A 17,122-nucleotide genomic window follows, 5' to 3' on the forward strand; every position below is an offset into this window, starting at 1 on the left:
AAGCAGCCCAAAGTAATCCGTCTGCCAAGAGGCATGTTTTGGGGGTGGCGTGTTCTGCAACCCTACAGAAGGAAAGGTGATCCATACCATGGGGAGATCTGTCTTGAACTCTATTATGTTGAATTAATTTTAAAAAGCATTTATTTTAATTTGGGGGTTTATAGTTTTGCTCTCCCATCTATGCACCTGTCTCCCCAAACTACCCATTCCCACACCCAGATGCCTCCCTCTCCCACCCTCCACCCTCTTCTGCCTGTTCCCTCTAGTAACCATGATATTCTTTCACAGAGTTCAAGATTTATTCCTATTATACTTTGCCAGCATATTTTTTAAATCTATTTTCTACAGATGAGTGGAAACCATCCAATATCTTTCATGTTTTGACTTGTTTCACTCAACATAATCAACTGGAGGTCCATCCATTTTGTCCCAAATGCCATCATTTCACCATTTTTCACAGTTCTGTAGTACTCCAGAGAGTACTACAACATTTCTCTATCCATTCGTCTGTTGAAGGATACTGGATTGGTTCCATGACTTGGCAATTACAAAGAGTGCTGCTATGTACAAAGCATAGATCAATCTTTTTATATTAGAGTTTTCATATTTGGATAAATACCCGATAGAGGTTTTGCTGAATTATATGGAATTACCATTTTTATTTTATTAAGAGATCTCCATACTATTTTCCAAGGGGCTGTACCAACTCGCATTCCCACCAGCAGTGAATGAGAGTTCCTTCTTACCACAATCTTACCAACATCTGTTGATTCCATTCTTTTTTTATATGGGCCCTTCTCACAGGGGTGAGGTGGTTTTTCAGTGTGGTTTTAATTAGCATTTTCCTTACAATAAGTGCTGCTGAACAATTTTTCATGTCTGTAGGTCATCTGAATGTTTTCTTTAGAAAAGTGTCTATTTAGGTCCTTTGCCCATTTTTTAATTGGGATGTTTGTTGTTGGATTGTGTAAGAACTTCGTAAATTATGTAGATTAGCCTCTTACCAGATGTGTGGTGTGCAAATATTTTAACCATTCTGTAGGTTGCCTTTTTGTTTTTGTGATGGTTTCTTTTGAGGTACAAAAGATTTTAAGTTTGATGTAGTCCCACATGTTTATTTCTGCATTTGTTTTCCTTACTGTTGGGGTTGAGTCCCCAAATCTGTCTTTGTGGTAGATGTCCTGTAGTGTGGCCCCATATTTCCTTTCAAGTACTTTATGATTTCAGTTCTTACATCCAGATTTCATCCATTTTGAATTAATTTTTGTGTATGGAGTTAAGTATGGATCTTGTTTCATTATTTTGCAAGTGGCTCCCCATGTTTCCAGGACCATTTATTAAAGAGGCTATCTTGGGGCCTCCCTGGTAGGGCAGGGGTTAAAGACACAGTGCTTTCAAGCTATCAGCAGCCATTGCAGCATGAGTTCAATCCCCAGCCAGTCAGGGAGCTAACCCACATGGCGCGGCAGACCTCTCCTGTCTCGCCCGCTGCTCCCCTCACTGAAAATACAGCAGTGGATTTCAGTAGATCTGTCTGTTCTGCTCTTTCTGGTGGATCCTCTCCCCCCTGCACCTCTGGCCTATACCCTGTGCTTATATGCATAAATAAATCTTTAAAAATAAATAAATAAATAAAGAGGCAATCTTTTCTCCATATGGCCCTAGTTCCTTTGTCAAAGACAAGCTGTCCCAATTTGTGTGGGTTTATCTACATTGAGTTAATTTCATTCAAGAGGTTAGAAGTTCCTCTGTATCACTTCCCCACCTCCTTCCCAAACAGGTCCTAGAATAGAAGAATCTCATAGACAATACAGGTAACGTTTGACTCAGTGGGAAAAGGAAAGAATAATTACTAAATGGTTATGGGCAAGTGGCTAATATTTTGAAAAGAAAAAGCAGACTTCTGTGTCTCATTATAGACAAAAATAAACTTCAGCTAGATCAAAGTCTCTGCCGTAAAATTATGAAGCCTCATGACACCTAAAACAAAATACAAGTGTGTCTGTATTTGATCTTGGGTGGAGAAGTTTTAGCATAAAAGCAAACAGAATGAAGGAGGAAAAGATTGATATAGTTGACCACATAAAAACTAACTTAGGACAGGGAACACTATATACAGCATTCTGTATGGAAATTCAGCAATTTTTAATGTGGAATTACACTTTAAAGAATTCATCCTGGGCCTCCCAGTGGCACAGCGGGTTGAGCGCCATGCTGTGAAGCTGTCCGCAGCCTCTGTAGTGCTGGTTCGATTCCCGGCTGGCCAGTGATATTCCCACATGACGAGGTAGACCTCTCCCGTCTTGCCCGCTGCTTGCTCCCCTCAGCAGTGTACTTCGGTCTTCTGCCTGTTCTGTTCCCCACTCTGTCTCTGGTGAATCCTCTCAGCCTCCCATGACTCTGGCCTGTACCCCAGCTCTTGTATAAATTAAAAAAAAATATTGAAAATGAATTCATCCTACACAAAACAATAAAAATAATTGTGGAGAAGATTAGCTCACATATGCCATTGGGTAGCAGGCCTATGTTTGCCACAGCAGGGTGGAGTGGGTGTTAAATTTATTCTTTTGTCCCACTATCACTTAATGAAGATTGTTTTCTTTTCCCATTGAATTCCCCTGACAAGCTTCTCAGAAACCAATTGAGTATCTATGTAAGGCAAATTTCTGAACTCTCAGTTCTATTCCATTAATTTATGTCTCTCTTCAATTGGTACCACGTTTTTTTTCCATTTTATTTTAAGTTGTGATTGCTGACTAGTTCAATTCAAAGGAAGAAAAATATGAGACAAATGGAAAACATAAAATAATATGAATGAAACCCAATTTTTTTACCAGTTACCTTATACAAAAAGGAATTAAATGCTTCCATTATGGCAGGGGGAAAAAAAGATTAGCTTACATATTACCTACAATAGTGAAAACTTCCCCCAAATCCTAAATGTTCCATAATAGACTAATTACACTGTCAGCTTCCCTTTGTACACCTATTCTGGGCAAGTCAAGAAGTGGCAAAGAGGCTTATTTAGAAATACAACTTTAAATACCATAATTGACTGAAAAAAAAAATGAAGTGGTTGCTCTGGAGAACAAGAATTAGCGATAATTTGAGCTGTTGTAACTTAATGCCTTCCAAATACTGACTTTTAACCAGTATTTGTTACTTTGTGCATAAAATATAGGCAAAATATAGCTATATAAGCAACAGAATTCTAACTTTAAAATAATTTCAATATGAAGACCAAGTTAAAAAATACTTAAGCATTAATTGTGTTGTTTTTAAAACTCGGTGCTAGGAAAATAAGTAACTTTTGTGGGTTTTTTTTTCTTTCTTTTTTAAAGATTTATTTATTTATTTATACAAGCACTGGGTCAGAAGAGCGGGAGGGTAAGAGAATTCACCAGAGCCAGAACGGAGAGCAGAACAGGCAGACTGATGAAGCACACTGCTGAGGGGAGCAGCGGGCGCAGCAGGAGAGGTCTGCTCACCATGTGGGACACTCACCGGTGGCCGGTGATCGAACCAGCGCTACAGAGGCTGCGGGCAGCTTCGCAACCCAGCATTCAACCGCTGCGCCACCAGGGAGGCCCACTTTCATGGGTTTTTTGGAGGCTTTAGTTCTTGAATTTCCAACAAAGAATAAAAAGTTCTTTTATAATCAGGGAGAAAAAACCCAAATCAAAAATATTCTATTTTATTATAAAAATAGAATATTATGCTTTCCACTGTGATTGGGAGTTTGATGATTTTAGAATCTGATACATAGCCAAACCTCTCCTCCCAAGAATGAATATTTTGGGCACTGTAACTTTTCTTGATATTTATTAAATCAAACAGAAAATTAAGGACCCTCGAAAATTTCACCATCAGCTAACTATGTGCTATGGGTCTAGATACCCATTCTGATAGATGGAAGGCCTTTGGGTTATTGCTCACTCAACCCAGTTTTAAAAGGCATTTTTGAGCCTCCCTGGTGGTGCAAGTGGTTAAGATGCAACCTATGAAGCTATCCGCAGCCACTGCAGCACGAGTTGGAGCCCCAGCCAGGGAGCTACCCACATGGCACGGCAGACCTCTCCTGTCTCACCCACTGCTTCCCTCAGCAGTGTATTTCCGTGAATCTGCCTATTCATTTCCCCGCCTATCTCTGGTGAATCTTCTCACCCCCACATCTCTGGCCTGTATTCCCAGTTCTTGTATGCATAAATAAATCCTTTTTAGAAAGGCATTTTCAAGATGTCTAATAGGTACAATTCTACAGAATCCAGGTATCCCATTTTAGTAGCTTTTTAAAAAAAATACATTCTGGCAGCCACTTTGGTATTTCCCACGAAGGTAAAATGCAACAGGTTTCCTCCTGGTCAGGAGTAAATGTGGGAAGCAGTGCCCAATGGTCAGCCAAGTAGGATGACGATGACCTCGGAAATAAAAAAATCCAGGGCCAGGAACACAGCGGGACCAGGGATTGACAAGCACTCATTACTGACTCTCAACACACCTTAAGCAAGGAGCAAACTTTATTTTTTCTCAAGTTCATTTGCTAATCGTTGATATAATTTGGAGAGTACAGCTGCACACCTTGGCTTGTGCCCAAACCTGCCTCACCTTGCACCCCAAAGTTCTGCTCACATCCCCTCCCCCATTTTGCTGTTCCCCCACCCCTGTTAACTGGTATATATTTTTAGCATCTATGAATATTATCGTTATGTCTCCTTCGTCATTCATTTTTTTTAAAGATTTATTTATTTATGCATACAAGAGCTGGGGTATAGGCCAGAGGTGCGGGGGGTGAGAGGATTCACCAGAGACAGAGTGGGGAACAGATCAGGCAGATTGACTGAAATACACTGCTGAGGGGAGCAGCGGGCAAGTCAGGAAAGGTCTGCTGAGCCATGTGGGTTGCTCCCTGACTGGCCAGGGATTGAACTCGTGCTGCAGAGGCTGGGACAGCTTCATAGGTTGAGTCTTAACCTCTTGCGCCACCAGGGAGGCCCTCCTTGGTCATTTATATTCCATGTCTTTTACTCGCCAGCTTATTTCATTTGGTGTCATCACCACTAGCTCCCTTCATCTTGGACAGTCTCCCCAAGTACTAGTAGCTGAGAATTAAACTACACAGAGTGCACAGGTTAAAATCATGAAGCAATGGCTTCTCCTCACCTCCTCTCAAAAATCACCAAAACAAACCACAGTCTTAGGAGATGGCCTACTATGGTGAGTTTCCTGGTTTCCATGGTCTACAGGCAGGAGTCCCCGCACCCCTTTCAAGGAGGCCTTTAAGCCCAGGTATGGGGGAGTGGTGTGCAAAGCTGGACCCCTTTGTAGGTACACCCTGCTGACCCCAGGAAAGTCCCCATGAACCAAATGGATCAGTTGCTCAATCAGTGCACATTTTTTTGGTGTGAATTAGCAGGAAACAGAAGTGCTCTCTGTTGAGGTTGCAGGTGTGACAGCAACATGCGCTTGGAGTTCTGAGTGTCATTATGGGGAACAGCGGCCTTCAGAGGGTGAAGGCAGCTTAGAGGAAAGAAAGCAAAGGTGGGGGATGGGGGCGGGGAGAGGCAGCCAGTGCTAGCGACTTGGGATCGCAGTGTGAGCAGAAGGAAACCTGCACAGGCTTTAGCCACCGAGCCTTTGATATTGTTAGAGCAGTTAGTTACCCTACGCCGGTGAGCACACCACGTCCATTGTCACGTGGCTCAGTGCCCCTCTGTCCAGTGGCTGAGGATGGCATGTTTCACCTGGTCTGTGCACACTTCAGAAAGTACTTAAAGACATGCTTTTGGGGGGAGGAAGTTTAAGATATTAAACCTTCCAAACTAGTAATTGTTGTAAAATATAGTTCAATTTCACTATTTACTACCACAAAGTTTTTTTTTTTTTTAAATACGACTATGTGCGCAAGAGCAAGTAAACTGGAAGAAAGTTAAAAATTATATAAGACAACCAAAACTCAGAAAGGCATGGTGTCTCTCTGCCTCTCTCCCTCTCTTTCTTTCTCTCTCATATCAAATGAGTTCAGAAAGCAATGTTCTTTTTTTTCTAAGGTCAACTTTTCTAGAACCACATCTGGAAACTTCCCTAAACCAAATTTCTATTATGTGGGAACTCTCTTGCCAGACTTGTCTTTAAAAGCATTTCTCAGGAAACAACCCACACAGAGAAGCAGATTTATTCCAGGCACAGACTCATAAAAGCCTCTCCTAGACCCCAGGGGCCTTGAACAATTTTATCTACTGGGAGCAAAGCACTAAAGAAGCAGGAGGGTGACCCCTGGCGGCCACTTGGCGGTCCTGCACGGCTCCTGATGTCCTGGATGGCAACCCTCGCGGTCCCACGAACCACGAGAGGCCACACTGTCTCCAGCCATGATCGGCCTGTGCGGGAGCAACCTCTTCCCCGCTGGAGCCTAGAGAGCACCCCTGCACGGGGTCCCATCAGCACATGCCTGCCGCTTCATGCACCTGTGCCCTGGACGTCACCCAGATGCCTCAACCTCAAACACAAGGGCCAATAAGCACAGACTTTCCTCTGCGGTGCTGAAATGAGATACATCCCTTGATCCCATTTATTTCCCAAAAACCCATTCTGTGTTTTCCTGTGTCTGGTTGGTCAGTGGATTTTCCAAATTTAGTGACCTCTAGGGCACCCACATAACTGCAAATATTACTTATTTTCAGGCTATGGAATAGAAGACCTAATGCTTGCGAGTTTAATGTATTTAAAGAAAGTTTTAAATTTGTCACATGGGCAAAGGCTCACAAGTATTTGATTTGCTCCAACAAGTAATTCAGTTGCAGAATCCAGAGGTAAATATCAGACTTCCCATATGACCTTTGTTCTACATTAGTAATAGCCACTTAACAAACCTCCCAGGGTGGCCCTGTCTGATAGACTTAGAATTCGTACCATGTGTGTATCTAAATTTTTCCAGTAACCACATTAGCAAAGTTTAAAAAGAAAAGTAACAGAGCATTACGTGGACATATCATCAATGTGAGATTGGTACGTGATGTTTTATATAGTGCCAAGACTTTGACATCTGGTATATGTTGCACATGCAGGGAGCATCTCAAGGCCAACAGCCACGCATGGTCAGTGGCCCTCACTCTACACCTCAGAGCTTAGTGTCCCATCTAAGACTTGAGTTCTGTGCGTTAGAACCACAAGATTAGAACGGGAGTAAGCTTGGAACTAAACCTCTTTTTACAAAAGGGAAACGAGGTACAGAGAGTTTAATTTGATTTGCTTGAGGCCACACAGCTAAATGCAGGCGACATGACCCTAGGCCTCCTCCCAGGCCTCCACCCCATTCTTTTAGGTGATTCTCAGCTTGGCAAGAAATTCATTGGTAGAAGAAACTAATCTAGGGCAAGCCCTAAAAATACCTGTCACTCCTAATAACCACAAAATGTAAACATCATGCATTTTGCAGAAAATGCTACAGCATCCTGTGTGCATGTTGAAGTTGCATGCAAGCAAGTTGAAGTCTGCATGCAAGCAAGAGGATTTACATGAGAATGGCAGAGTGAGTTATTAAAAGATCAAATCATTCAGTGGGTGATCTGCCCACAGTTCCTTGGAAGGCCCCCCTCTCCCGCTTGCAAGCAAATAACCTACGATGCAAGACAGCACGGGCTTCTGGAACTGCCTCTCAGATTCCAGCTTACCCACTGGTGTCTGCGGCCATCTGCCCACAAGGCCTCTCCTACCGCTGGCTTAGGTCAACCCTGGAGGTCAAGCCTATCCTGTAGTGGTGTAGACCCCTAAGGGGAGCTATCTGTAGGCGCCAAAGTTCATCTGCCTTCCTAGCAGGGACCCCCCCCCCCCCCATCTCTGCAGGTAGATCAAACAGACAGACTTCAGGGCAGGGGAGGAGGAAGGACATGCCGGGGCAGCCACCCCTGGGGCAACGGTGTGGAATTGGGAAAGTAAACCTGGCAGGAAAGGTGGGTTCTTTACAAAGGGCAGCAAAGTGGAGGCAGTTTGGAGCAGAACCAGTGGAAGATTCTCAGCTCTCCCTGTGAGGTGCCTCGAAGGTAAGGGAAAGTGTATTTCCCAGCTGTTTTGAAAAACGAATGAAAGTGAAGTGTTTTGATTGTCTTGGAGGTAACTGTTATGGCAGCCGCTTTGAACCTCAGTGACCAACATCTAGGAACGGAAGTCAAGTTGCTGATTTCTCCACATTTCCTTCCCCCTCACCCACCTCAGTCCCTTGTGCTCCTCCCTCCCTTGTTTTGGCCCCTCGTCACCCTCCCCCACCACTTGCCTGCCCTCCCGCCCACCCCGGGAGCCTCAGATCCGTGGCCAGCTTGCAGCTTGCCAGCATTGTCTTCCCCTGAGCCTTTGTCCGGTTGCTCTCTATTCCACATAGAAATGAAGCCATCCAGTATTTACCTTTTTCCTTCTGACTTATTTCACTGAGCATAAACCCTTCCAGCTCCATCCATGTTGCTGCAAATGGCATGAGTTTATCTTTTTTGATCTCTGAGTAGTTTCATTGTGTATTTATAACTCATCTCCTTGATCCACTGATCTATTCGGGGGCATTTCCACATCTTGTAACCTGTTATAAACAGTGCTGCAATAAACATAGGAGTGCAGGTCTCCTTTCGAATTAGTGTTTTTGTGTCCTTTGGGTCGATTCCTAGGAGTGGAATCACTGGATCATATGGTAGATCCATTTTTGTGTTTTGAAGAACCTCCGAACAGCTTTCCGTAGTGGCTGGACCAGTTTACATTCCCACCAGTACTCCAAGAGGTTCCTTTTTCTCTACATCCTCACCAGCATTTGTTGTTTCTAGTTTTGTTTTTTTAAAAAATATGGGCTATTCTCATATCACCTCAGTGTGAGGTGGTATGTCATTGTGGTTTTAATTTGCATTTCCCTGATAATTGATGTTGAACATTTCTTCATATGCCTGTTGGCCATTTGCATTTCTTCTTTGGAGAAGTATCTTTGCAGCTCTTCTGCCCATTTTTTGACTGGGTTGTTGGCTTTGTTTTTGTTGAGTCATATGAGCTCTTGCATATCAGCCCCTTATCTGTTGGATGGTATGCAAATACCTTCTCCCATGTAGTGGATGTCTCTTCCTTTTGGTTGCTATTTCTTTTGCTGTACAGAAGCTTTTTAGTTTGATATAGTCCCAGCTGTTTATATTCTACTTTGTTTTCCTTGCTTCTGGAAGATTCCTCAAAGATGTTTTTGAGGTTAATGTCATGGAGTGTTTTGCCTGTTTTTGTCTATGTATTTTAGGGTTTCAGGTCTTCCATCCAAGTCTCTTACTCGTTTTGAGTTGATTTTTGTGTATATGGTGTGAGGTGTTTGACTTTTAACATTTTGAAGACTAGATTTTTTTTTTGCTGGAGTCAAACCTGCATGAGGTGGCTATCCCTCCTTCCCCCACCCTCTCATTTCTGTCTTCTCCTACATCTCCATTCACCCACTCTGTTCCCAAGCATACTTTTTTAAAAAAGATTTTTATTTATTTATGCATATAAGAACTGGGGTACAGGTCAGAGGTGGGGGGCGGTAAGAGGACTCACCAGGGACAGAGTGGGGAACAGAACAGGCAGACTGACTGAAATACACTGCTGAGGGAGCAATGGGTGAGACAGGAAAATCTGCTACGCCATGTGGCTTAGCTCCCTGGCCAAGGATCGAACTCACGCTGCAGTGGCTGGCGATAGCTTGACAGTGCTGAGACTTTAACCCCTGTGCCACCAGGGAGGCATCTGCCCCAGCATACTGTTCTCCCACCTTTCACAGTCCTTCTACTTCCCACCTCCATCTTCTGCCTCACCCCCCAACCTCCTCGACTCCTCCCCATCCTCCCTCCTTTCCTAGCTCCTCCACGCTCCCTCCTCCCCCTGCAACATGTGAAAATAAGTCTAGCCTGTCTTGAATAATAAATTTCAGGCTGCGACTTTTCCTGGGGACCCAGGCCAAGGACGGCAGCTTATGCCAAGCTGGTTGGAACATCACTTGATCTTTGAATCACAAAGATGCATGGAGAATGCACTTTTTAATATCATTGCAGAATGTACCTCAAAAGAGTTGAGTCTGTTAACATCCAGGTGGAAGGGTGGTAAGAAAAGAATAAGTGAGCAGATGTCCAAGGAGGTCAAGACCCCAGACCACCTGTGAAGTCAGTCTTGGAACAGTGCTGCCCCCCCTCTTGCCCCCCACAGCTCCCTCTCCCTAATGCCAGGGATTTGGGAATCCTCTGCCAGGAGCACGTCCTGTCACCAGGCAGCTGGCTTCATCTGGGCGTTTACCATCAGCCAGGCCGAAAAAGCAAACTGAGCAGGCAATTATGGCGGTGCTTCCTTTGGGCGACCATCTGCCAAAGCAGCCCTGGAGTTTCCTCAGCCAGGCCGCCAGACTATGGAGGAGGTGGTTCTCCCACCACCAATGTGTGTTCATCACGAGGGCCTTCCTGTCAAACTGCCTGGGAAAAAGGAATCTGCAGCGATTTACTGTACGGAAACACATCCCAGATTCTGTCATATAGAGACCTGTGTGGTTTTGCCTCCCTCCAGGGAGGGGAGAATGTCTAACAATATTGTTCACACCTTTAGATAAAGAGGTGTCTGGCAGTGAGCACCACCCCGTGAGATGGGAAGGAAAGGGGAGCAGCTTGGGTGGTCCCCAGGGATGAACTCCACTTCTTTTGCTTTCTGGCCGTGAAACTGTGTCAGGGAAGAAGGCCTCAGTTTTCGGACCTCTGCAATGGAGATAACACGGCTTACCCCAGTGTTGCTATGAGCCGAAGGGAGGGTGGTATAATTGCCTGGCACATATTCTGATGCCAGTTAATGCTGGTCCTCGCAGCCTCCCCTGGACTTTGGCCGCTCTTGCCTAAGAAAGTCTCATCTTAATCCTTCCCAACTTCAATCTATGTATTCAGCAATAAAGTATCCAAACACTTGTCCAAGTCAGTGTGCTCAGCTCAGGATAAATATCCTCATTTTGCCCCATTTACTTTAGGCTGTTCATCCATGGGTTTTCCATACGTGTAGAATTAAATGTGTTCTCTTCTCCTACCGTCCGCGTTCATTTGATTGCCCCGGCAGTTTGAGAAGAACCCAGAGAGGGTGGGGGGGAATTTCCCCTTTTGCCTCACAACTAACACTGTCATGTCCCCACTTCACAGATGAAGAAACGAAAGCCAAAGGATTTTATTGTTTTATTCATATATATTTTACATCATTGTTGATTTTTAAGCAATGTCTGCTTCCCCCCTCGGATGCAGTGCCTGCAGGATCGCCACCACCAGGGCACCGGGCACCATCCCCTCAGCCCCTGTGCTCCGCCCTCCCTCCCTCCGACCCTCTCCCGCCTCCTCCCCTGCAGCTTGTCTCTGCTCTGTAATTGTTTTTGTTGTGTTGTATTGTGTTTTGTATTATTCCCCCCACCCCGATGTCTTATTTGGCTCCCCTATAAATCAGAAGGAAAAAGAAAAGTATCGGATGGTTTCACTTACAGGAGGAATAGAGGGGAACCAAATAAAGCTAAAGGATTTTAAATCACTGAACAGGTGACCTGGTCAGGAAAGGACAGAAGCCATCACAGCTGAGCGCACAGGCCGAGCCTCACTGCCCCTCTCGAGCACCGCTTCACTCACCTCTGCCTCCTCCAGAGACTTCACATTTCCAAGTGGCAGGATTTTCCCTGCCCTATTTCAGAAGAGACTAAACTCTGAATTCCAAAAGGAAAGAGATTGAATCAACTGCTTGCCAGGACTCTGCCAGTCTTATTTCTGTGTTTTCCTGCCTCCCATCTGTCTCAGAAAACAAATATTTCACCATCATCCCACTGTTGTCAGTAGGCCCATGGAACAGACCACATGTTGCCAGAGAGGGGAAGAGCACCACTTCTGACTGGACTCAGAAAAATGCCACGAAAATAAAAGTGAATTCCATGGAAGGCTTTCTTGGAGCTCTGATGAGGAGACACGAGCTGCCTCTCTCTGGGCAAGGGATGTCACGGGCCCTGCATTAGTTTCTAGTCATCGATGTGGCCCTGTCCACCCCACGTAACCCCCCAGCTGCCTCCCCACTGGTAACAATGCCCTCTGGCTGGTGCTGTTACAGGGCAGGGAGCAGGGCACCCTAGAACCCCCAAACCTGCCTGCTCTAAATAGGTTCTTGCCATCTGCCACATCCAGACAAAACATGTAAGACCTTTAATGGAAAGGAACTTTAATACTATTACTGTGCAACAAAGAAAAGACAAAAAATATTGTTTCCAAATCCAGCACCCAAAGTTCCCCATCCCCTTGTGGGAAAGTAAATGCCCGGCCAAACAAGGTTGGCCCAAGGCAGAGCCACTGAGGCCTGAAAGCCTGCCGCGAGTCTAAAGCACCTTCAGGCGGGGCCCCACAGAATAATGTCAGAAATAGCCAGACAAGTCTGGAAAGAAAAGAGCAAAATCGAATTCAAGATAAAAGCTGCCATTGCTAACCCCCCCCACGGGGCTCTCCCCACATCTGTTTCAGCCAGTCCAGGGCCAAGAATCAAGCGCAGCTGCTTCACGTCTCTCTGCTCCGTGGGCCTCCTCCAGGTCTCCTTCTGGCTCCCCATCCTGCTTCCTTCCTTCCCCAGGCTCCTCTCCAGCTTCTTCTCCTCCCTGCTCAGCTCCCCCCCTCCCTTGGCCGGGGCAGGGAACCCGGAAACTCCTGTTTTCTTGAGGACAACCCTGTTAATTACAGTGCAGGCTGTAGACTACAAGGGAGCCCCAGAGACTGGCTGAGGAAGGCTGCTCCCCACCCCAGGGTGAAGGGTCCCTTTGCCATATGTGCAGCCAGGGCACGTGGCTCCCCACGCAGGAGTCGGGGAGGACGCCCTGGGGCCTGACACCATTGGAGGCGAGACCACTGAGCAGCGCCGGGCACGCACCTCCTGAGTCTCAGCCCCTGGGAGGTCAGCACATGACCCCTTGGAGGCTTGCAGCCCTGCCGCAGGGTGAGCTGGCTCTGGAGGAGGGAACTTGGGGAGCCAGGAAATGGGGTGCTTCCCTGGAGACCTGCCCATTTCAAGCACGTTTCCACCTCACCTTAAGTATCGAGGTTCTGGAGGTGTGGCATGATCGCAAGCGGGACCTGTGTGTAGAGGCGCCGGAAGGGTGCTAGAGGAGGGCTCTCCTTGCTTAGGGAAGGATGTGGCTGCAGAGATGGGGTGCAGTGGCAGAGAGGGATCACTAAGGATGCAGCCTGGGGTCCGGCTGTGGTTGGGTGATTCCAGAAGCAAGATTCTTGGGGATGGCAGGCATCCTAAGCAGGATCCACTGTTGCCTCCCCACCATCACCTCCCACCATCATTCTATTAGTCAGAACTCATCTCTCATGCAGTTGAGTCGACAGTAGGCGGGCCATGACCCCTGGCGGGATCTCAGATGTTGATGAGGGTCCTGGCTGGATCTCAGACGTTGATGAGGGTCCCTGCTCCTCACCTAATAGCCTTGGGAGAGATGGGCCAATGAGGGGGTGACTAGGAGCTGGGAGGGCTGGTAAAAGCACTAAAAAAGACCAAGCCCTGGTCTCCGTACAGCCTATCCTGTTAGTGTGGTAGCCAGAGGTCAGGAAAGATGAATAAACCTCCTGTTTATACACAGGCAAAGGCAGGACCAGGGCCACCCCTGGGTGCAGGGGCTCCAGCTGCAACACCTGCTGGGAGCTTAAAGGTAGTTAAGGAAAAAAAAGGCAATGTGGCTCTGGTACCAGTGGTCCGTGGGTTTTAGGTGCGCCCCATCCCATCCCAGCGGTGAAAATTGACTCAGTCACCAAACCAGACAGCAAGCCTTGTAGAAACGGATGGATGACATACTCATGGCCAGAAAAAATGTGGGTGTTACTTTGCTGAGAATATTCTGGCAAAGTTTTTTCTTGGTCTTAGAAATGAAGGGTGCACAAGAAATGGTCTTTTTGAAGGCCTCCCCTGTTGCCATGTCCCTGCAGCCCTCTAGCTCCTGGGAAAAGCAGGCCGAGGACAAAGTTAACACTGAGGACCACAAAGAGAAAAATGAAAAGACCTTGTGTGCTTGCCCATGCGCCGGACATGCTGAAGCGACTGCCCTGGCAGCGCTGGGTCTCGTGCCTCAGTGTCGTAAGAGCCCACTTTGCTTGTAGTCAGTTTTACTTGTCTTCTGACGCTCACATTAAAGAGCACCCTGTGGTCCTGTGAGCACACAGGTAACCGCGAGCACACAGGTAACCTGAGCAGGTGCTGTGGTGTGGGGGTGGTAAAGACTGGCCTTGGGCTCAAGAGCATCTCCTGACCTGAGTGTGGGTAAAGTCACACCGACCTCTGGTCATCACTGGTGAAATGATGCGGTCACTGAACAGCAGGAAAAACCAAAATGAACACTGCAGGTGAAAATGTTTTGTAGAAACTCTAAGTTCTTTTGCTCACAAGAAGTTTTTGCAAGTTGAATTCAGAGCCTCTAAGTTTGCTCCACTGTCCACATTTTGACAGTTTGACTGAAACGAGGCCTGCCAGCCAACAGCTCGGAGTTGACCTGGGATGCTCGCGTCCTGACTGGCTCTCTGAGTGCAGCAGCCAGGCTACCGGGACAGGTGGCAGCCTCTTCCTGGGGCAGGACAGTGGGGCCTGGGCATCTGTACGCCCAGTTGCCCTGCTATTTTGAGGAATTGTTCACTTCCCTCCTGGCTAGTTAGCTTTGGCCTAGTGGGTCAGAAACCGTTGTATATGAACTTGTACAACTATCTTGATTATTTACACGACACAATTGAAAGTGTAACCACTTGCTTTGGTCTTACGTATTTTTAAGTGTAAAAGTTGGATACATTTACAAGTGTCTTGAGTTTTGGATAATGCCTATCTCAAAACTTGACAGTAAACCCAAAAAGCCTCACCAATAGAAATATTACAGTTTTTATTCTCATCTTACCTTCGATGAAAAAGGCCTCAGGCCAGCAAAACATTTTTGAAACTCAGTAACTAAACACAGTACTTGATAGCCTGACCATTCTTTTTCTAGACAACTGTTGAATCATTTATATTTTTAAAAAAAATAACTAAAATCTATTTTTATCACTTTATTCCTTTTTAAAGCAGTAATGCCCCTCACATTTTTTTTTCATAAAAATCTAAATTATCTCTGGTAGTCCCCCGTGTCTTGTATTGATATTTGTGCTAAGTGTTTGTGTCACTAAAAATTTTCAGAAATAAGTGCACTTCTAAAGAGGAAATAAATTCAAACAAAGACAAGAGGAAATAATCATGGTTATAGCAAAACAGTTTTTCTGAAGGTTCTGATTCTTTGCAATTCAAAGAGAATGTGTGTAGTAGCCAAGGACCACCCTACTGAGCAAAATCTCAATTCCTGTATTTGTACACCAAGTGGTGTGGTGAGCTGTTTCTCTGACTGACAGAGACTGGCGGATGCATTGTCTTTCTATGGTAAAACACCCAACATAAATTAAAATGTTTTTAAATTTACAGATCAACATGAAGAGATACAAGTGTTTAAACAACAGAAAAGCCATGCTATCATAAATAAATAAAACCTTAGCAACCACGAAAAGTTTTGAATAGTCCGCATTTGTTGTTTTCCATTCAACTACTTGCTTATTAAATCAGTGAAAGATTCCATTCAGAAAACTGACTTATAACAAATTCCTCATTCTCAAACAGCACCATGCTTCAATAAATTTAAAGGTTTAAAGCTGTGCTAATGGAAGTGTAAAAGAAAAATAACATAACTTGTTTTAATACAAAGGTTTTTTAATAAAAAAGTCAGTCTACATTAAATCAGGAAAATTCAATAAATCTGAATTATACAAGCTTTCTATATACTTAGAAAAACCAAAAACACACAGTTTATAATAAAACTCTTTAATTCAAAATAGAGTCTAATTTAAAGAAAATGCCATTATGCCCAGTTGGTTAGTAGGGTTTTTGTCACTGAAATCAAATGGTTGACCTGAAATGTGGGAAATGTGTACGAGGGAAGATTCCATCTCAAGGGTACTTTGCAGATGATCTAGTTAATTTGTATCATGAATCAAATTCTTAGCTTCCAAAGGGCAGACACAGTCTGTACTTGCTTTTAGATAGGCACTTAAGAAATGCTTTTGATGAGGAGAAAACCCCAAAGGTTATGAATCACTCTGTTAAGTCCAGGGGAAAATGAAACTCTAAACCAAGTAAACTTTCCAGACCGGCCCGTCCACTGTCAGGATATCGTAACTATTTCCAAGTCCTTCCTGTTCACAAGATCGGAGGAGACAGAAATTAACACATTCTACTCTTATTCAATTAAAAAATAAACTTAGGTAATTCAGCTCCTTTTTCTCCCATTCCAATTTGAATTAATATTTTCTGTGCTAGAAAAGCTACCATAGCAGAGCTAGAAAATGTTTCAGTTTCCAAATATCTTACCCATTCACTAACACACTAGGAAAACAGTCCTTTAAAAAAACAAAGTGTGAGGTGGAGTGAGAAAATCTCACAAATCTGAGCAGAAGTTAAAGACTTGTTTTAATAAGAGGCAGTTATAATTAGAAAAGTTAGAGTTAACTGAATGGTGATAACCCTAGAATTTAAAAACTTCTCTTTCCAAAATACTCAGCCACACGATCCACACAACAGATGAACTATTAGATAAACACATAATAAATACCAAACACAGAGGGGAGGAGGGAGAGAGACAGGGAGGGAGGGGATGGGGATGTGGGGGGGACACCAATCCAGGGGTCTACTGACACACTGCAGAGCCACTAGCAGCAACAGTGAAAAAGCTTTTGTTGATTTGCATAATGGTCCTTTGCCATTCTTCCCCATTAAGAACATCCCCACAACTATGTGGCCATTTTAGATTCTGATCACATGTCATTTGTAATGGTTATAGTTGTATCTTAAAAAGTTCTATTAGTTAAAGGTAAAGACATAAGCTAGGCCATTCCTGGATCAAGTATTATTGACTTATGAAACCAAAACCTCAGAGTAGTTTTAGAATTAAAATGCTGAGCTAGAAAAGACTTGAGTTCTTAGGGAAGTGAACATCATCTCCCCAACCCTCTCATCACTGCACCCTGGGCCTGCACTTACCGCCATTCACAGGAACCACAGCGAGGGAGCTAAACACGAACAATCCTGC

This window comes from Talpa europaea (assembly GCF_964194135.1).
Source record: "Talpa europaea genome assembly, chromosome: 15".
In the NCBI taxonomy this organism is placed as follows: domain Eukaryota; kingdom Metazoa; phylum Chordata; class Mammalia; order Eulipotyphla; family Talpidae; genus Talpa; species Talpa europaea.